Here is a 20,455-nt window from a genome sequence, read left to right as displayed (position 1 = left end):
GAGGCTTTGAAGCCACCGGTCGGCTATATTGGCACTCCTCAGAAAAGCAGTTGTGCATAGGAATTAATAAAATTCTATAGTATTTCATTGAAACATTTCAAGGACAAAATTACATGTATTTATTTATGTAGTCGGGACAGTATTTTTTTTATTTTTTTTATTTAACCTTTATTTAACTAGGCAAGTCAGTTAAGAACAAATTCTTATTTACAATGACGGCTTACCAACAGGGAAAAGGCCTCCTGCGGGGATGGGGACTGGGATTAAAAATACAAATAAATTAAATACAAATATAGGACAAAACACACATCATGACAAGAGAGAAAACAGAACACTACATAAAGAAACCTAAGACAACAGCATAGCATGGCAGCAACACATGACAACACAGCATGGTAGCAACACCACATGACAACAACATGGTAGAAACATAACATGGTAGCAGCGCAAAACAGGGAACAAACATTATTTGGCACAGACGACAGCACAAAAGGCAAGAAGGTAGAGACAGCAATACATCACGCAAAGCAGCCACAACTGTCAGTAAGAGTGTCCATGATTGAGTCTTTGAATGAAGAGATTGAGATAAAACTGTTCAGTTTGAGTGTTTGTTGCAGCTCGTTCCTGTCACTAGCTGCAGCGAACTGAAAAGAGGAGCGACACAGGGATGTGTGTGCTTTGGGGACCTTTAACAGAATGTGACTGGCAGAACAAGTGTAGTATGTGGAGGATGAGGGCTGCAGTATATATCTCAGATAGGGGGAAGTGAGGCCTAAGAGGGTTTTATAAATAAGTATCAACCAGTGGGTCTTGTGACGGGTGTACAGAGATGACCAGTTTACAGAGGAGTATAGAGTGCAGTAATGTGTCCTATAAGGAGCATTGGTGGCAAATCTGATGGCCGAATGGTAAAGAACATCTAGTCGCTCGAGAGCACCCTTACCTGCCGATCTATAAATTACATCTCCATAATCTAGCATGGGTAGGATGGTCATCTGAATCAGGGTTAGTTTGGCAGCTGGGGTGAAAGAGGAAAGATTACGATAGAGGAAACCAAGTCTAGATTTAACTTTAGCCTGCAGCTTTGATATGTGCTAAGAGAAGGACAGTGTACCATCTAGCCATACTCCCAAGTACTTGAATGATATGACTACCTTAAGCTCTAAACCCTCAAAGGTAGTAATCACACCTGTTGGAAGAGGCATTCTTCTTACCAAACCACATGACCTTTGCCTCGTAAGTGTTCTGAACAAGGTTAAGGGCAGAGAAAGCTTGTTGAACACTAAAAAAGCTTTGTTGTAGAGCGTTTAACACAAAATCCAGGGAGGGGCCAGCTGATTATTACACTGTATCATCTGCATATAAATGGATGAGAGAGCTTCCTACTGCCTGAGCTATGCTGTTGTAAATTGAGAAGAGTAAATTGAGAAGAGCGTTGGGCCTAGGCTCGAGCCTTAGGGTACACCCTTGGTGACAGGCAGTGGCAGAGATATCAGATGTTCTGACTTTATACAATGCACTCTTTGAGAGAGGTACTGTAGTTAGCAGACCAGGCCAAAGACTCTCAGAGACACCAAATACTCCTTAGCCGGCCCACAAGAATGGAACGGTCTACTGTATCAAAAGCTTTGGCCATGTCAATAAAAATAGCAGCACAACATTGCTTAGAATCAAGGGCAATGGTGACATCATTGAGGACCTTTAAGGTTGCAGTGACACATCCATAACCTGAGCGGAAACCAGATTGCATACCCGAGAGAATACTATAGACATCAAGAAAGCCAGTCAGTTGACTATTGACAAGTTTTTCCAACACTTTTGATAAACAGGGCAAAATAGAAATAGGCCTATAACAGTTAGGATCAGCTTTATCTCCCCCTTTAAATAAAGGATGAACCGTGGCTGCCTTCCAAGCAATGGGAACCTCCCCAGAGAGGAGAGACAGGTTAAAAAGGTCAGAGATAGGCTTGGCGATTATAGGGGTAGCAACCTTAAAGAAAAAGTGGTCTAAACCATCTGACCCAGATGTTTTTTGGGGGTCAAGTTTAAGGAGCTCCTTTAGCACCTCGGACTCAGTGACTGCCTGCAGGGAGAAACTTTGCAGAGGGGAAGGGGAAAAAGAGGGAGGAGCATCGGGGCTAATCGCGCTAGAAGGGGTGGGAGATGAGGAAATGTTGGACGGGCAAGGAGGCATGGCTGAGTCAAATAGGAATCCTGACTGAATTAAGTGGTGATTTAAAAACCTCATCCATGTGCTTCTGGTCAGTAACAACCACATCATCAACTTTAAGGGACATGCACAGCTGTGAGGAGGAGGGTTTATTCTCCAGGTCTTTAACCGTTTTCCAGAACTTCTTGGGGTTAGACCCACAGAGAGAGAATTGCTCCTTAAAGTAACTAACTTTGGCCTTCCGGATAGCCTGAGTGCACTTATTTCTCATTTGCCTGAACAAGAGCCAGTCAGCTTGAGTATGCGTGTCCCGAGCCTTTCGCCAAATTCTTGAGGTGTAGTAACTCTGCAAGATCACAGCCAAACCAGGGGCTGAACCTGTTTTTAATTCTCATTTTCTTTATGGGGTGTGTTTGTTAACAATATCACTGAAAATATCAAAAAAGAAGGTCCAAGCGTCTTCGACAGAGGGGATCAAGCGGATTCTATACCAATTTACAGAGGCCAGGTCATGAAGGAAGGCTTGCTCATTAAAGTTTTTTAGCAAGTGCCTATGACAAATCAAGACAGGTCATTTCACTGAGCAGCCATTACAACCACAGGATGTTAATTAAACAGTGGTCACTAAGGTCATTACAGAAAACACCAGGATTATTTGTAAGGATAACATCGAGGAGAGTAGCCTTTTCTGTGTGTTTGAAGTCAGTAACATTAGTACTTAAAAAATGTTTCACTTTAAGGATTTTTTATATAGAGTACCAGTCAAAAGTTAGGACACATCTACTCATTCAAGGGTTTTTCTTTATTTTGACTATTTTCTACATTGWAGAATAATAATGAAGACATCAAAACTACGAAATAACACATATGAAATCATGTAGTAACTAAACATTTTATATTTTTGTTTCTTCAAAGTACCCACTTGCCTTGATGACAGCTTTGCACACTCTTGGCATTCTCTCAACCAGCTTCATGAGGAATGCTTTTCCAACAGTCTTGAAGGAGTTCCCACATTTGCTGAGCACTTGTTGACTGCTTTTCCTTCATTCTGCGGTCCAACTCATCCCAAACCATCTCAATTGGGTTGTGGTCAGGTGATTGTGGAGGCCAGGTCATCTGATGCAGCACCCCGAGCTGACAAGGTAAAAATCTCTCGTTTTCTCCTGAGCAAGGCAGTTCCCTGTTCCCTGGGCACTGAGGACGTGGATGTCGATTAAGGCAGCCCCCCGCACCTCTCTGATTCAGACGGGTTGGGTTAAATGCGGAAGACACATTTCAGTTGAAGGCATTCAGTTGTACAACTGACTATGTATCCCCCTTTCCCTTTCCATCACTCTCCTACTTGGTCAAATAGCCCTTACACCGCCTGGAGGTGTGTTTTAGGTCATTGTCCTGTTGAAAAACAAATGATAGTCCCACTAAGCGCAAACCAGATGGGATGGCGTATCGCTGCAGAATGCTGTGGTAGCCATGCTTGTTAAGTGTGCCTTGAATTCTAAATAAATCACAGACAGTGTCACCAGCAAACACCCCCACACCATCACACCTCCTCAATGCTTCAAGGTGGGAAATACACATGTTCACTCTTGTTGCTGCCTTCCTGGCCGGGTCTCCCTTGAAAAATAGACTCTGGGTCTTAATGGGCTTTTCCTGGTTAAATAAAATAAAGGTTAAATACATTTTTTAAAATCTCACAAAGACACGGTGGTTGGACCAAAAATCTCACATTCAGACAAAAGGACAGATTTCCACCGGTTGAATGTCCATTGCTTGTGTTTCTTGGCCCAAGCAAGTCTCTTCTTATTGGTGTCCTTTAGTAGTGGTTTCTTTGCAGCAATTAGATCATGAAGGCCTGACTCACGCAGTCTCATATGAACAGGTGATGTTGAGATATGTCTGTTACTTGAACTTGGTCTGCAATCTGAGGTGCAGTTAACTCTAATGAAGCAGAGGTAACTCTGGGTCTTCCTTTCCTGTGGCGGTCCTCATAAGAAACAGTTTCATCATAGTGCTTGATGTTTTTTGTGACTGCACTTGAAGAAACTTTCAAAGTTCTTGAAATGTTCAGCATTGACTGACCTTCATGTCTTAAAGTAATGATGGACTGTCGTTTCTCTTGCTTATTTGAGCTGTTCTTGCCATACTATGGACTTGGTCTTTTACCAAATAGGACTATATTCTGTATACCACCTCTACCTTGTCACAACACAATTGATGGGCTCAAACACATTAAGATGGAAATAAATCCACAAATTAACTTTTAACAAGGCACACCTGTTAATTGAAATGCATTACAGGTGACTATTTTCTTTCAAAAACAAGGGTATTTCTAAGTGACCCCAAACTTTTGAAAGGTAGTGTAATTAAAAAGTGTACATTAAGGTGTCTGTAATAGAATAAACGTGGCAAAAACAAATGTAGACATTTATCAATGCATTTCTATAGCTCCAAGATGGTGGCGGGGTTGCTTCAAAACAGCACCCCTTGTCAGTCATATAAACCATTGGTCACACCATTACAACTGAGAACAAGCATATGCAGAGTGTCACGGCCGTCGAATGAAGAGGACCAAGGTGCATCGTAGTGAGCGTACCTATTCCTTTATTTATATGACGCCGACAAAAACAATAAACAATACAAAACAACCGTGAAGCTAAAGGGCTATGTGCCACAAACAAAGTTAACTTCCCACAAAGACAGGTGGGAAAAAGGGCTACCTAAGTATGGTTCTCAATCAGAGACGATACTTAGGTAGCCCTTTTTCCCACCTAATTGAGAACCCTACCCGGCCAAAACATAGAAATACAAATAATAGAACTAAAGAACATAGAATACCCACCCCAAATCACACCCTGACCAAACCAAATAGAGACATAAAAAGGATCTCTAAGCTCAGGGCGTGACACAGAGTGAGAGGTGTGAATACCACTCACTTTGTAAATATCAGTCACTTTGCTCAATAAATTCATGTTTTGCAATTTGTTTTTTTTACATGCACATACATTCATATTGCTTATTGTTTCTTTATGCAGTAGGTTTAACAAAAGTAACAGCCTACACAGGACTCTTAACTGTGAGTAAAAATACTTTTTGGTATTATTGTTTGTGAATAAGACTCGTCCTCCTCCACTATTTAAATAAGATGTCATGCACATCTCTTTATCTGCATGCCTGCTGTATGAGTGTCCTTAGTAACAGATTGCTGAACAGCTCTCACTGTAGAGAGCACTCATGTTCTGTGGTGCAGCTCTGCATTCAAGCCCAGGCATGACCAGCCCCTTTTTAAATGTAGGTGAAAGGGCTTATTTCTCAGAACAGGGCTGGGTTCCTGTAACGGCTCACCCCTGGGGAGGGATGGGGCATGGGGGATGGAATGCAGGCATGCAGGCACTGTTGCAATGAGGGAGAGACTGGAACCATCAGTTTTCACAAGAATGCAGCTTGGTGTGGTTGTGTGTTCTCTAAATGTGCTGTGATACATGGGCCCTTCCTCAATACAAAGGCATGCACTTGGGGAATCCCAATGAGAATTAGACAGCTACAGTGCCTTCAGAAAGTACTCAGACCCCTTGACTTTTTCCACAATTTGTTGTGTTACAGCCTGAATTTTAAATTGATTACATTGAGATTTCTTGTCACTGGCCTATACACAATACCCCATAATGTCAAAGTGGAATTATGTTTGTAGAAATGTTTACAAATTCATTAAAAGTGAAAAGCTGAAATGTCAATAAGTATTCAACCACTTGTTTTATTTTTTTATTTTTTTATTTAACCTTAATTTAACTAGCCATGTCAGTTAATTAAGAACAAATTCTTATTTACAATGATGGCCTTCCCTGGCCAAGCCCTTTGTTATGGTAGGTCTAAATAAGTTCAGGAGTTAAAATGGGCTTAACCATTGTCATAATAAGTTGCATGGACTCACTTCGTGTGCAATAATAGTGTTCAACATGATTTTTGAATGACTACCTCATCTCTGTACCCCACACATGCAATTATCTGTAAGGTCCCTCAGTCGAGCAGTGGATTTCAACCACAAATTCAACCACAAAGACAAGGGAGGTTTTCCAATGCCTCGCAAAGAAGGTGAGTAAAAATAAAACCAGCAGAGATTAAATATCCTTTTAAGCATGGTGAAGTTATTAATTAGACTTTGGATGGTGTATCAGTACACACAGTCACTACAAAGATACAGGCGTCCTTCCTAACTCAGTTGCCGCAGAGGAAGGACACCACTCAGTGATTTCACCATGAGGTCAATGGTGACTTTAAAACAGTTACAGAGTTTAATGGCTGTGATAGGAGAAAACTGAGGATGGATCAACAACATTGTAGTTACTCCACAATACTAACCTAATTGACAGAGTGAAAAGAAGGAAGGCCTGTACACAGTAAAAAAATATTCCAAACCATGCATTCTGTTTGTAACAAGGCCACTAAAGTAATACTGCAAAGTCACTGACGTGATCTTCCTGTCTGGGTTGACGCCCGCCCTTGGGTTGTGCGCGTGGCGGAGTCTTTGTGGGCTATACTCGGCCTTGTCTTCAGGTTGGTAAGTTGGTGGTTGAAGATATCCCTCTAGTGATGTGGGGGCTGTGCTTTGGCAAAGTGGGTGGGGATATATCCTGCTGTTTGGCCTCTGTCCGGGGGTATCATCGGATGGAGCCACAGTGTCTCCGACCCCTCCTGTCTCAGCCTCCAGTATTTATGCTGCAGTAAGTTTATCTGTCGGGTGCTAGTCATGTCTGTTATATCTGGAGTACTTCTCCTGTCTTATCGGTGTCCTGTGTGAATTTAAGTAGGCTCTCTCTAATTCTCTCTTTCTTTCTTTCTCTTCTTTCTTTCTGCTCTCTCGGAGGACTGAGCCTAGGACCATGTCTCAGGACTACCTGGCATGATGACTCCTTGCTGTCCCAGTCCACCTGGCGTGCTGCTGCTCAGTTTCAACTGTTCTGCCTGCGGCTATGGAAACCCTGACTGTTTCACCGGATGTGCTCCCAGACCTGCTGTTTTCAACTCTCTAGAGACTGCAGGAGCGGTAGAGATACTCTTAATGATGCGGCTATGAAAAGCCAACTGACATTTACTTCTGAGGTGCTGACTTGTTGCACCCTCGACAACTACTGTGATTATTATTTTTTTTGACCATGCTGGTCATTTATGAACATTTGAACATCTTGGCCATGTTCTGTTATAATCTCCACCCGGCACAGCCAGAAGAGGAACTGGCCACCCTCAGAGCATGGTTCCTCTCTAGGTTTCTTCCTAGGTTTTGGCCTTTCTAGGGAGTTTTTCCTAGCCACCGTGCTTCTACACCTGCATTGCTTGCTGTTTGGGGTTTTAGGCTGGTTTCTGTACAGCACTTTGAGATATCAGCTGATGTAAGAAGGGCTATATAAATACATTTGATTTGATTTGATTGCAAAAAAATGTGGCAAAGCAATGAACTTTTTGTCCGAATACAAAGTGTTACGTTTGGGGCAAATCCAATAGAACACATTGCTGAGTACCACTCTCCATATTTTCAAGCATAGTGGTGGCTGCATCATGGTATGCGTATGCTTGTAATCGTTAAGGCCTGGGGAGTTTTTCAGGATAAAAAAGAAACGGAATGGAGCTAAGCACAGGCAAAATCCTAGAGGTAAATCTGGTTCAGTCTGCTTTCCACCAGACACTGGGAGATGAATTCACCTTTCAGCAGGACAATAACCAAAAACACAAGGCCAAATCTACACTAGAGTTGCTTACCAAGAACACTGTGAATGTTCCTGAGTGGCCGAGTTACAATTTTGACTTAAATCGACTTGAAAATRTATGGCAAGACCTGAAAATTGTTGTCTAGCGATGATAAACAACCAATTTGACAGAGCTTTAAAAATTTTGAAAAGAATAATGGGTAAATGTTGCACAATCCAAGTGTGGAAAGCTCTTCAAGATGTATCCAGAAAGACTCACAGCTGTAATCACTGCCAAAGGTGCTTCCACAAAGAATTGACTTGGTGGTGAGTGGTGTGAATACGTATGTAAATTAGATATTTCTGTATTTCATTTTCAATATATTTGAGAAAAATTCAAAACACATGTTGACATTTTGTAATTATGGGGTATATATTTAATCAATTTTCAATTCAGTCTATAATGCAACAAAATTTGGAATAAGTCAAGGGGTATGAATAGTTTCTGAAGGCACTGTAAGTGGAATAATATTTACACATTCATATAATATATAGAGTGGGGTCTGAAACTGACACCCTTGATAAAGATCAGCAAAAATGAATGTATAAAATAAATAATTAAAATATTGAGCTATATTGTATGCCAAAAATTGGGAAATTATATTTTATACTAATACAATTGCTCAGGGGAAAGAAAGTAACACATTTTCTTCTCAAAAATGTAGAGGTCAAAATTGTCAAACCGACAACTGCTGTGCGTGGCCATAGAGCTCTATTTTTATGTAATCCAACAAATGAAAATGACTGGAGTTTGCTAGACAGCGATGGCACTTGGATTGGAACAGGTGCTTTGGTCAGAAGACATGAAAATAGAGCTCTTAGGCCATGCACACCTGTGGTGGGTTTGGTGTCTAAAAAGAACCCCATACCTACTGTAAAATATGGTGGTGGATCTATTTTTCTTCCACTGATCCTGGGACCCCTGTACAGGTCAATGACATCTTGAACTTTACCCAGCACCCGGATATTTTTGCCAATGGAGAAATTACTCTATCCTCCTTATTCCGGGTTTACTAGCAAAAACTCAATACGGAAGTGGTCCGATGAAGCAGATGCTAAATTGCAGGACTGTTTCGCTAGKYCAGACTGGAATATGTTCCGGGATTCATCCAGTGGCATTGAGGAGTGTACCACATCAGTCACCGACTTCATTAATAAGTACCCATGAAATGCTTTGAAAGGCTGGTCATGGCTCACATCAACACCATCATCCCAGACACCCTGGAACCACTCCAATTTGCATACCGCCCTGACAGATCCACAGATGATGCAATCTCTATTGCACTCCACACTGCCCTTTCCCATCTGGACAAAAGGAACACCTATGTGAGAATGATGTGCATTGACTACAGCTCAGCATTCAACACCATTGTGCCCACTAAGCTCATCACTAAGCTAAGGACCCTGGGATTAAACACCTCCCTCTGAAACTGGATCCTGGACTTCCTGACGGGCCGCCCCCAGGTGGTGAGGGTAGGCAACAGCACATCCGCCACACTGACCCTCAACCCAGGGGCCCCTCAGGGGTGCATGCTTTATCCCCTCCTGCACTCCCTGTTCACCCACGATTGTGTGGCCGCTCACAACTCCAACACCATCATTAAGTTTGCAGAGAACACAGTGGTAGGCCTGATCATCTACGATGATGAGACCGTCTACAGGGAAGAGGTCAGAGACCTGGCATTGTGGTTCCAGGACAACAACCTTTCCCTCAACGTCAGCAAGACAAAGGAGCTGATCGTAGACTACAGGAAACTGAGGGCCGAGAACACCTCCATCCATATCAACGGGGCTGTTGTGGAACAGGTCTCAAGTTTCTCTGTGTCTAAGTTACTAAGGAGCTATCATGGTTCACACACATCAACACAGTTGGGAAGAGGGCACAACAACTCCTCTTTCCCCTCAGGAGGCTGAGAAGGTTCGGCATGAGTCCTTAGATCCTCAAAAAGTTATACAGCTGTACCATTGAGAGCATCTTGACTGGCTGCATCACCGCTTGGTATGGCAACTTTGGCATCACTGGTGCCGAGCTTCCTGACATCCAGGACCTCTAAACCACCAGGCGGTGTCAGAGGAAGGACCTAAAAATGGTCAAGTCATAGCCACCCAAGCCATTGACTGTTCTCTCTGATACCGTATGGCTAGTGGTACCGATACACCAAGTCTGGAACCAACAGGATCCTGAACAGCTTCTAAGCTAGCTATAAGACTGCTAAATTGTTAGTTAAATAGTTAAACAATAGCTACCCGGAATATCTGCATTGACCCTTTTTGCACTAATCTCTTTTGACTCATCACATACCCTACTGTTTATTATCTAGACCATTGCGTAGTCACTTTATCCCTACCTATAATGTATGTACATATCTACCCCGATTATCMTGTACCCCTGCACATCAACTTGATACTGGTACCATTTGTATTTAGCCAGTTATCGTTAGTCATTGTGCATTTATTCCTTGTGTTATTTTTTTATTTTTTATTCTACAATTTCTCAAAAAAAATTCTCTCTGCATTGTTGGGAAGGGCCATAAATAAGCATTTCACAGTTAGTCTACACCTGTTTTTTTACGAAGCATGTGACAAATACAGTTTGATTTGGTCTAAGATCCCTCCCAATGTGTTCTCCAAATCATAAAACTGTTTAGAAAAAGGCTCAGTGTCATTATCATCGCAAGGTGAGGTATTAAAACACATCCCCAATAATTTTGACATCTACCTTTTTGAGAAAAAATATATATTACTAACTGTATTAGTATAAAATAATATAATTTCCAATTTATTTTAGCATACTATACAGCTCAGTAGGTTGAAAAGTCCCTCATCAAAAGCGTATGCTCATATTTCCACCATGACATTACCCCATAACCATAACTAACCCCATAACTAATACATATAGGAATGGATCTGATCGAGGAAACATAAGTTTAAATTAGGCAAATTGGCATAACACTACATAATACTGAGCAATGCAGAATATCCCCAAACCTGGTGTTGTTTTTGTGTGTCTCTAAGGATGAATGGGCTCATATGAATGCAGGTGTTCATTAGTAACTGCTGGGCATGCAGGAACACATGGGATCCCGTAGGTTGGCACAGGCGTGCTTTGTCCTCCACCCCATCCCATTCCTCTCCATCCATGGAGTGGATCTGTCATTGTCATGTCACACCTTGATCTGTTTCACCTGTCTTGTGCTTGTTTCCACCCCCCACCAGGTGTCTCCTATTTTTCCCCATTATCCCCTGTGTATTTATACCTGTGTTTTATGTTTGTCTGCTGCTAGTTCGTCTTGTCTCGTCAAGTCGTCCCAGCGTGTTTTCCGTGTGTTACCGTTTCTCGTTTTGTTTTCTAGTCTTCCCGTTTCCGACCTTTCTGCCTGTCCTGAGCCTGCCTGCCGTTCTGTCCCTTGTTCACTCTGCCTTTTATTACAAACCTCTGCTTGCCCTTGACCTGCCCTTTTGCCTGACCCTTTGTGATAATAAATATTCTGAGAACCGAACCATCTGCCTCTTGTGTCTGCATCTGGGTCATATCCTGAGTCGTGATATGCCATGCCTTTGTAGAATGACCCTGACTTATATCAAACTTGCTCAACCACACCCCACAGTCTTTGGGTTTCAGCTAGGTATTTGATATAAGATTCATGTTTGTGCCGATGCTTTTTAAGGAAGAAAGAAAATACAGGATGTGTTTTAAGTCTTAAATAAGTAAATAAATACCTAGAAAGTAAGGATCTTCAATGATTTTCCCTTTATAATTTTCAGAGCATACACTGCTTCATTTAGAGCTAGTACTTACATACTGTTGCTAAGGAAACGACGATGGGTTTTATTGGCTAAGCTGTATCCAGGCAGTTAGGCAATACCTGCACACCCCTCAACCATTCCACAGAAAGCCCCAGCCAGGCTCAACCTGAGAGCAGTCTGCACACACACACACACACACACACACACACACACACACACACACACACACACACACACACACACACACACACACACACACACACACCTTTTGGATTTCCGGGTATTGTCTAATGAGCATCAGTTATATGCATGCACCTTTTCACCCCAGTTTTCTCCCCATCACAGGATGTATTGGAGGATATATTAAGCTGTGTCTCTCAGCTCGGACACTGCACACAGAAATGTTCACTCTAGTGTTTCAATGTTTAGACATAAAACAACAGATTTTTGTTGAATTACATTATTGGCACATTGCTGGCACACTCCTTTGCATAACTTACTGCATCATGGTGGATAGTAAACCATGAATAAAGTGTTTGTACACTTAAATGTACCAATATATTAAAAGTATTTCCCCTATYSACTCTGTACCGTAGACATATTATACAGTAGATAATAAATCAGAATAAATTGAAAGGAGGGTGTCATGTTGCAGTTGTATCTTGACACTTAATATGCTACGGCTGGAAGATAAGGGATCCTGCAGCAGTGTACAGACTAGGTTGTGTAGCAAAGTCCACATTCCCCGCCATGTTTGACTTTGCATTGAAAATCCACCCACTCTTCTCATGGGCTGTGGGTGCACATATTTGTGCCATTAATGCCTGGGAAGCAGAATGAGTCAGGAAGAAAACAAGCCCAGCAAAGCAGAGAGCTCTCCCTCTCTCTCTCTCTCCACACACACACACACCACACACACACACACACACACACACAACACACACACACACACACACACACCACACACACACACACACACACACACACACAACACACACACACACACACACACACCACAACACACAATGGATTGAGATGATATTAATTGGCTATGAATGTAATAGTAATCTGCACTCCATGGATCATGCTTTGATTGCAAAGCCTGACAAATGACTCTAGGTTGATATTATGAACAATATCTGTAAGATTGCCATTAGCAACAGTAACTCTTGAGGCCAGTTGTTCTTTATGAGATTCATAATGAATCAGTAGGTTTCCATCTCACCATTTACCCACTGATTGTCAACACTTTTCTGCAGGTTACATAAGCATTCAATTAACAGCCTCCCCTCAACAGTATAATACCAGTTGAAGCACACCAGTAGAAGCACCACATATTTCAATGTTTTTTTGTATGCCAGGTTCACACTGTACATGAGGCAGTAGGATTAGCACTCACTCCACACATCTTCAATGTTATGACTCCAATGCACTGCCTCCCAGGCACTCATCTACAGCTTATTAGCAGCCCTCTCACAGTGGCTAGATATTAGAGCCTTGTTTTTCAGTGTGCTTTAGTGGCCAAAGAGTCATGTTTATTTTAGGCAGTTTCCCTTGAGGCTTCCAGCTTTTGCACCAAGTACAAAGTCAAAGATGCTGATTAGTGAGTTTTGTTTTTAGACAAGCCCCCCCATTCAGGGTTTCCAAAGAGATCCATATCAAGTGTTGCCAAGTGGCTGGGGGGAGGAGAGGTCATCTCGGTGAGATATTCTAAGAATGTTGGAAACAGGATGCATATCATTTCTAACATTACCATACAATGATAGGGTTGATTTATTTTCTAGGTTAGCTAGCTATCTGTTTGAAAACTCATTTAGTTTTATAGTCCTCTGTAGAGAGAGACGGCAACCATGGGTGTTCCCCATTTTCTAGTGTGTATAGGGAAACCAAACAGGCTAGTCTGGGGTAGAACAAAATACATTTCCTTCTTCCCCTCCCTTAGTCTCTCCCTCTTTTTTCCCTCTCTCACTTCTCAGCCATTCTCCCACAGGCACAGCCTGCTTCTTCTATTTCAATCAGTGCTTTTATGGAGAGAATACAAGAAGCTTTCCTGGCTACCTGCCACCATCCGCTGTAAGGTCACCTCGCGGAGTTTCCAGTTTCCTGCTGCAAGAGCGATGGGGAAGTCCCTCAAGAGCATGAGGATGGAAATTAATTAATCATTCTTACTGTATGTAGTGTAACACCTTTATCCACTGTGAGATTATATAAGTGTACTATTACAAAATATAGTATCTTGTAAAAAGAGCAATACATGCTCTATTTAATGTCTGTTAGAGCTACCTACATCCCTTCCAAGTGGGGTCATGAGTGCCATACGTTGCCCATGCCTAGAGATGTGGAGTGTAATATACAGTGCCTTCAGAAAGTATTCACACCCCTTGACTTTTTCCACATTTAGTTGTGTTACAGCCTGAATTTCAAATTAATTACATTTAGATGTTGTGTCACTGGCCTACACACAATACCTCATAATGTCATGGGGGAATTATGTTTTTAGAAATTCTTACAAATTAATTGAAAATGAAAAGCTGAAATGTCTTGAGTCAGTAAGTATTCAACCCCTTTCTTATGGCAAGCCTAAATAAGTTCAGGAGTACAAATTTGCTTAACAATCACATACTAGTTGCATGGACTTACTCTGTGTGCAATAATAGTGTTTAAAAATGTTGAATGACTACCTCATCTCTGTACCCCACACATACAATTACAGTATCTTTAAGTTCCKTCAGTCAAGCAGTGAATTTCAAACACAGATTCAACCACAAAGACCAAGGAGGTTTTCCAATGCCTCGCAAAGAAGGGGACCTATTGGTAGATGGATAAAAAATATCCCTTTGAGCATGATGAAGTTATTATTTACACTTTGGATAGTGTATCAATACACCCAGTCACTACAAAGATACTGACATCCTTCCTAATTCAGTTACCGGAGAGGAAGGAAAGTGCTCAGGGATTTCACAGTGAGGCCAATGGTGACTTTAAAACAGTTACAGAGTTGAATGGCTGTGATAGGAGAAAACAGAGGATGGATCAACAGCATTGTAGTTACTCCACAATACTAACCTAAATGACAGTGAAAAGAAGAAAGCCAAAACATGCATCCTGTTTGCAATAAGGCATTAAAGTAAAACTGCAAAGAATGTGGCAAAGAAATGTACTTCATGTTCTGCATACAAAGTGTTATATTTGGGGCAAATCCAACACAACACGTCACGGAGTATCACTCTTTATATTTTGAAGCATGGTGGTGGCTGCATCCTTTTCTTGGTATGTTTGTCCTCGGGGACTAGGGCGTTTATTTGGATAAACATAAATGGAATAGAGCTAAGCACAGGCAAAATCATAGAGGAAAATCTGGTTCAGTCTGTTTTCCAACAGATATTGGAAGTTAAATTCATCTTCAGCAGGACAATAAACTAAAACACAAGGCCAAATATACTGGAGTTTATTACCAAGATGACATTGAATGTTCCTGAGTGGCCTAGTTACAGTTTTGACTTGGTTCGGATTGAAAATCTATGGCAAGACTTGAAAATGGCTGTCTAGCAATGATCAACTACCAACTTGACAGAGCTTGAACAATTGTTTTACGATCCAGGTGTGCAAAGCTCTTAGAGACTTACCCAGAAAGACTCACAGCTGGAATTGCTACCAAAGGTGATTCTAACATTTATTGACTCAGAGGTGTGTGTCACGCCCTGACCTTTTTATGTCTCTATTTGGTTTGGTCAAGGTGTGATTTGAGGTGGGCATTCTATGTTTTGTTTTCTCTGATTTTGTGTTTCTATGTTTTGGCCGGGTATGGTTCTCAATCAGGGACAACTGTCTATCGTTGTCTCTGATTGGGAACCATACTTAGGTAGCCCTTTTTCGCTCCTTTGGTTGTGGGTAGTTGTCTTTGTTTGTGGCACTATAGCCCTTTAGTTTCACGGTCGATTTTTGTATTGTTTATTGTTTTTGTCGGCGTCATTCAAATAAAAAGGAATAAGTACGCTCACCACGCTGCACCTTGGTCCACTTCCTTCAACGACGGCCGTGACAGTGTGAATACTTATGTAAATGAGATATTTCATTTTCAATAAACTTACAAACATTTCACTTTGTCATTATAAGGTATTGTGTGTAAAGAAAATAAATGTAATCTATTTTGAATTGAAGCTGTAACACAACAAAATGTGGAAAAAGTCAAGGGCAATAAATACTTTCTGAAGACACTGTAAATACAGTCAATTCCAGATTTGAAGTCAAAGACTATGAAAGTAGTCTGCACAGATTGCTTTTGGCATCCATATGGAGGGGAGCAACATAATCATCCTTCCCATGAGAAGCACACTAAACAGGTGGATACTTTTCTTGGATCTCAACAGATACTTGGAAAAGTGGCACCACCCATTGAGATATGTGTCACTAACAAGTTAGACATCATCTGACAACACTGTACTGTATGTGTGAAAATCTTCTGAAAGATCTGAATCCTAGTTGGACCAGTAAAACTTGTGCCTCCCTTGTGAGCCGTAGTTTAGTGAGCCCTTCTCATTACAGTAATGAGGCCATGCAGTAGAGTAGACAGTCCCCAGGGAGGAAGATCCCTGCCTTGTCTGGTCTTCTCAGGCCTGGGCTGCCCTGCCTGCCTCTCAATGACTCCACCAGAAGGAAGGAGGATGTTGGGATGTGGGGTAAGCTAGGACATTCCATGTAGATCAACCCTGACCTCCAGCACCAGAGCATGTACTGTAACCTCCCTCTGCTCTCACAGTGAATGCTTGTGTTCTTTGTCCCTCAACATGTCCCTCACTATTTTCGCCAGGGCCATATTTGGGAGTTAATTACCTGGAGTTCCTCCATCTCAGGAACCTGCCTGGGAAACTAATCTCTGTTAGGAAAAGGGCACAATAATATTTGAATTCAGCTTCAGTTAGACACAGCTGTGTGTGTGAGCCAACGTTTAAAAGGCCAAAAGGTAGATTTGGCAGAGGATATGGAACCATTGAAAGCCAAGCCTCCATGCCATGGTCCTCTAAAAGAAAATGAGATGAAATATGGGGACAGTAGGAGAGAGCTGGCAGGGATGGGGTTTGATTGGAATAAACACAAAGATGGTGCAAAGAATTTAGAATATTAAAGCTGTAATGCTAAAAGAATTTGTGTCAGAGAGGTTAACTGGGTAAGCCGACAGCCCATCCTGCAGTGTTTGTATTGCAGAAGGAAAAGCACTCAGAGTGCCAACTGAGAGATGAAATAACCCAAGCATATACTGTAACTTATCATTCATTCATCCTTCCATAGATTTTAGAACAAAAGCCAAACTTCTGGTGTGGGCAAAGGGGAAAATATGGTAAAGGCAAAGGCTATTCCTATGTGGACCATCACCATGCAGAGGCAAAACGCTCCAATGTGTTCTCGAAAATGTTTTGATCCACAGCAGACAGAATATGCCTATATCCAGCCAAGTCTCTTTTCTCTTAACTATGAAATAATTTAAGATTTAAGATTCAAATTCCGCCTCCTCCTCCCCTCTCTCCACTCCACAAGCAGGTTTAAAATATAGATGATGTATTACTGCTGTTCGCTCCCTCCAGCTGCCAGCCAGTGAGAAAGAGAGAGGGGGGAAGTGCCAGTGAGTGAGGAGGAGTAGGGAGTGGGCAGGATGAGTTAGAGGTAGAGTGGGGGAGGGGGAGTGAACAATCCTCTCCCCTCTCACTCTCTAGACCTCACTGAACTCACTCACTCAGAAGCCCCACTATAGTTGTATGGATCTTCAAAGAGAGAGTACAGCATGGAGAAAGTGTGACAGTGTGATAGTGTCACAGAGAAGAACAGAGAGGGAAGACAAGTCTCCCTATACTGCTGCTGTTGGCTGGGGCTCATGCCAACTGCAGACTCTAAACCGTAGACTCCCTACATTTACATTTCACATTTTTGTCATTTAGCGGAGACTCTTATCCAGAGCGACTTACAGTAGTGAGTGCAGACATCTGTCTTACTTTTGTCATCCCTAGGCATTGTTGGGCAAAATAATATTGTATGATTAATGCAGTTTGATTGAATTCTTTATCTAAACAGTTAACAAGAATTTGTCACTGTCAGGTGTAGATTAGAGTTAGACAGGTTTATCTTGAGGCTAAAACAATTTGTTGCAGTTAATGTCAGGTAACAATAATGTTATCCTCGGGTATCTGACTGGAGGCTTGATATGAATCCTAGGTAAAACGTACCTCTTCAGTCCTTATTTCCCTTTCAATGAGTGATGTAGATCCAATCAAGCCATCTGTTGTGACATATTTCTGCAGCCCTGTGTGCTCTCTTCATCTATGGTTCTGTTTCATATACACAACACAAGCCAGTGTTTTCAGAACCAATATGAACTGGTCTGGCTTTCTTTGGTACTGTAGGTCTGAAAGCACAAGATGTATTTATTTTTCCCATTTGGTTTGCTTTTGATTTAGAGGTGGCTAATGCCTTCATGCATCTCACTTGACTTGACTGAAAGGTATGACTAATTCACCATCATAACCCCCTTGTCTGCATGTGCATCATGGTTGGTTGGGTGTCGGTGTGTGCAGATGTTTGTGTGTTGTTGGCACAGATTTTTTTTTMMMGGGGGGGGTTGTTTTCCTCCCCTTGTGTTGCCCCGAGCATTTACACTTAAGGCTGCATAAAATTCAATATTTTGTGACAGCAGCTTTGAAAAAATTGCAATACGTCGGAGAGCAGGCTCATAGTGGGATTTAAAAAAAATGTTGATCACATGTTTCATGAGCTGAAATAAAAGATCCCAGAAATGTTCCATATGCACAAAAAGCTTGTTTCTCTCAAATTTTGTCCACATCCTTGTTAGTGAGCATTTATCCTTTGCCAAGATAATCCATCCACCTGACAGGTGTGGCATATCAAAAAGCTGATTAAACAGCATGATCATTACACAAGTGCACCTTGTGCTTGACACAATAAAAGGCTACTCTAAAATGTGCAGTTTTCACACAACACAATGCCACAGGTGTCTCAAGTTTTGAAGGAGTTTTGAATTGGTTTTGAATTGGCATGCTGACTGTAGGAATGTCCACCAGAGCTGTTGCCAGATAATTGAATGTTAATTTCTCTACCATAAGCTACCTCCAATGTTGTTTTAGAGAATTTGTCAGTACGTCCAACCGGCCTCACAAACACAGACCACGTGTAACCATGCCAGCCGAGGACCTCCACATCCGACTTCTTCACCTGCGGGGTTTCAAACAGCTGGTGAAACTGTTTGACCAACCAAAGAATTTCTACACAAACTGTCAGAAACCGTCTCAGGGAAGTTCATCTGCGTGCTCATCGTCCTCACCAGGGTCTTGACCTGACTGCAGTTTGGTGTCGTAACCGACTTCAGTGGGTAAATGCTCACTGGCATGCTGGACAAGTGTACTCTTCATGAATGAATCCCGGTTTCAACTGAACCGGACAGATGGCAGACTATGGCGTTGTGTGTGCGAGCATTTTGCTTATGTCAGTGTTGTGAACAGAGTGCCCCATGGTGGGGGTGGGGTTATTGTATGGGCAGGCATAAGCTACAGACAACGAACACAATTGCATTTTATCGATGAGATCCTGAGGCCCATTGTCGTGCCATTAATCCGCCACCATCACCTCATGTTTCAGCATGATAATGCACAGCCCCATGTCGCAATTCCTGGAAGCTGAAAATATCCCTGTGACGTGGGTAGGTTGGACCCAGGTGTAGAGAAAAGACCAGATGACGAATCAGTGGTTAAGGATAAACATAATACTTTACTGAGAAACAGTAGCCGTAGGATCCCAGCACACTTGAAAAACACTGCGTCTCGAAATCTCACTTCGGAAATGACCGCACACGGTAAACAATTCAGTCTTCTGCAAAGGACAACAGAAAACACACCTCTTTTAACAGGGAAATCATAACGAGTAAATAGGACACACCTGAGCGTCGTTAATGTCTCTAGGACGGTCTCTGCTGCCCTCTGGTGACAGGTGGAACCATGACGGTCCCAGTTCTTCCATGGCCTGCATACTCACCAGACATGTCACACATTGAGCATGTTTGGGGTGCTCTGGATCGACGTGTACGACAGCATGTTCCAGTTCCCGCCAATATCCAACAGCTTCACACAGCCATTGAAGAGGAGTGGGACAACATTCCACAGGCCACAATCAACAGTATGATCAACTTTATATGAAGGAGATGTGTCGCGCTGCATGAGGCAAATGGTGATCACACCAGACACAGATGGATTTTCTGATTTTAAGGTACAGTATCTGTGACCAACAGACACATATCTGTATTCATGTGAAATCCATAGACTGATTCCCTTATATGAATTGTAACTCAGTAAAATTGTAAAAATTGTTTCAGGTTGAATTTATATTTTTGTTCAGTATATACAGTGCATTCAGAAACTATTCAGACTTTTTCCACATTTTGTTAGGTTACAGCCTTYTTCTATAATGGATAAAATTGGATTAAATACATTTTTGCAAATGTATAAAAAAACTGAAATACCACATTTACATAAGCATTCAGACCCTTTACCCAATAGTTTGTTGAAGCACCAATGGCAGCGATTACAGTCTAGAGGCRTCTTGGGTATGACGCTACAAGCTTGGCACATCTGTATTTGGGGAGTTTCTCCCATTCTTCGCTGCAGGCTTCTCTCAAGCTCTGTGAGGTTGGATGGGGAGCGTCGCTGCACAGCTCAGGTCCCTCCAGAGATGTTCGATCTCCTGCGTTGTCTTGGCTGTGTGCTTATGGTTTCGGGATGAATGGTGTCTGGTTTCCTCC

This window comes from Salvelinus sp. IW2-2015, linkage group LG16, assembly GCF_002910315.2.
Source record: "Salvelinus sp. IW2-2015 linkage group LG16, ASM291031v2, whole genome shotgun sequence".
Classification (NCBI taxonomy): Eukaryota; Metazoa; Chordata; class Actinopteri; order Salmoniformes; family Salmonidae; genus Salvelinus; species Salvelinus sp. IW2-2015.
This window is presented reverse-complemented; position numbering follows the sequence as displayed.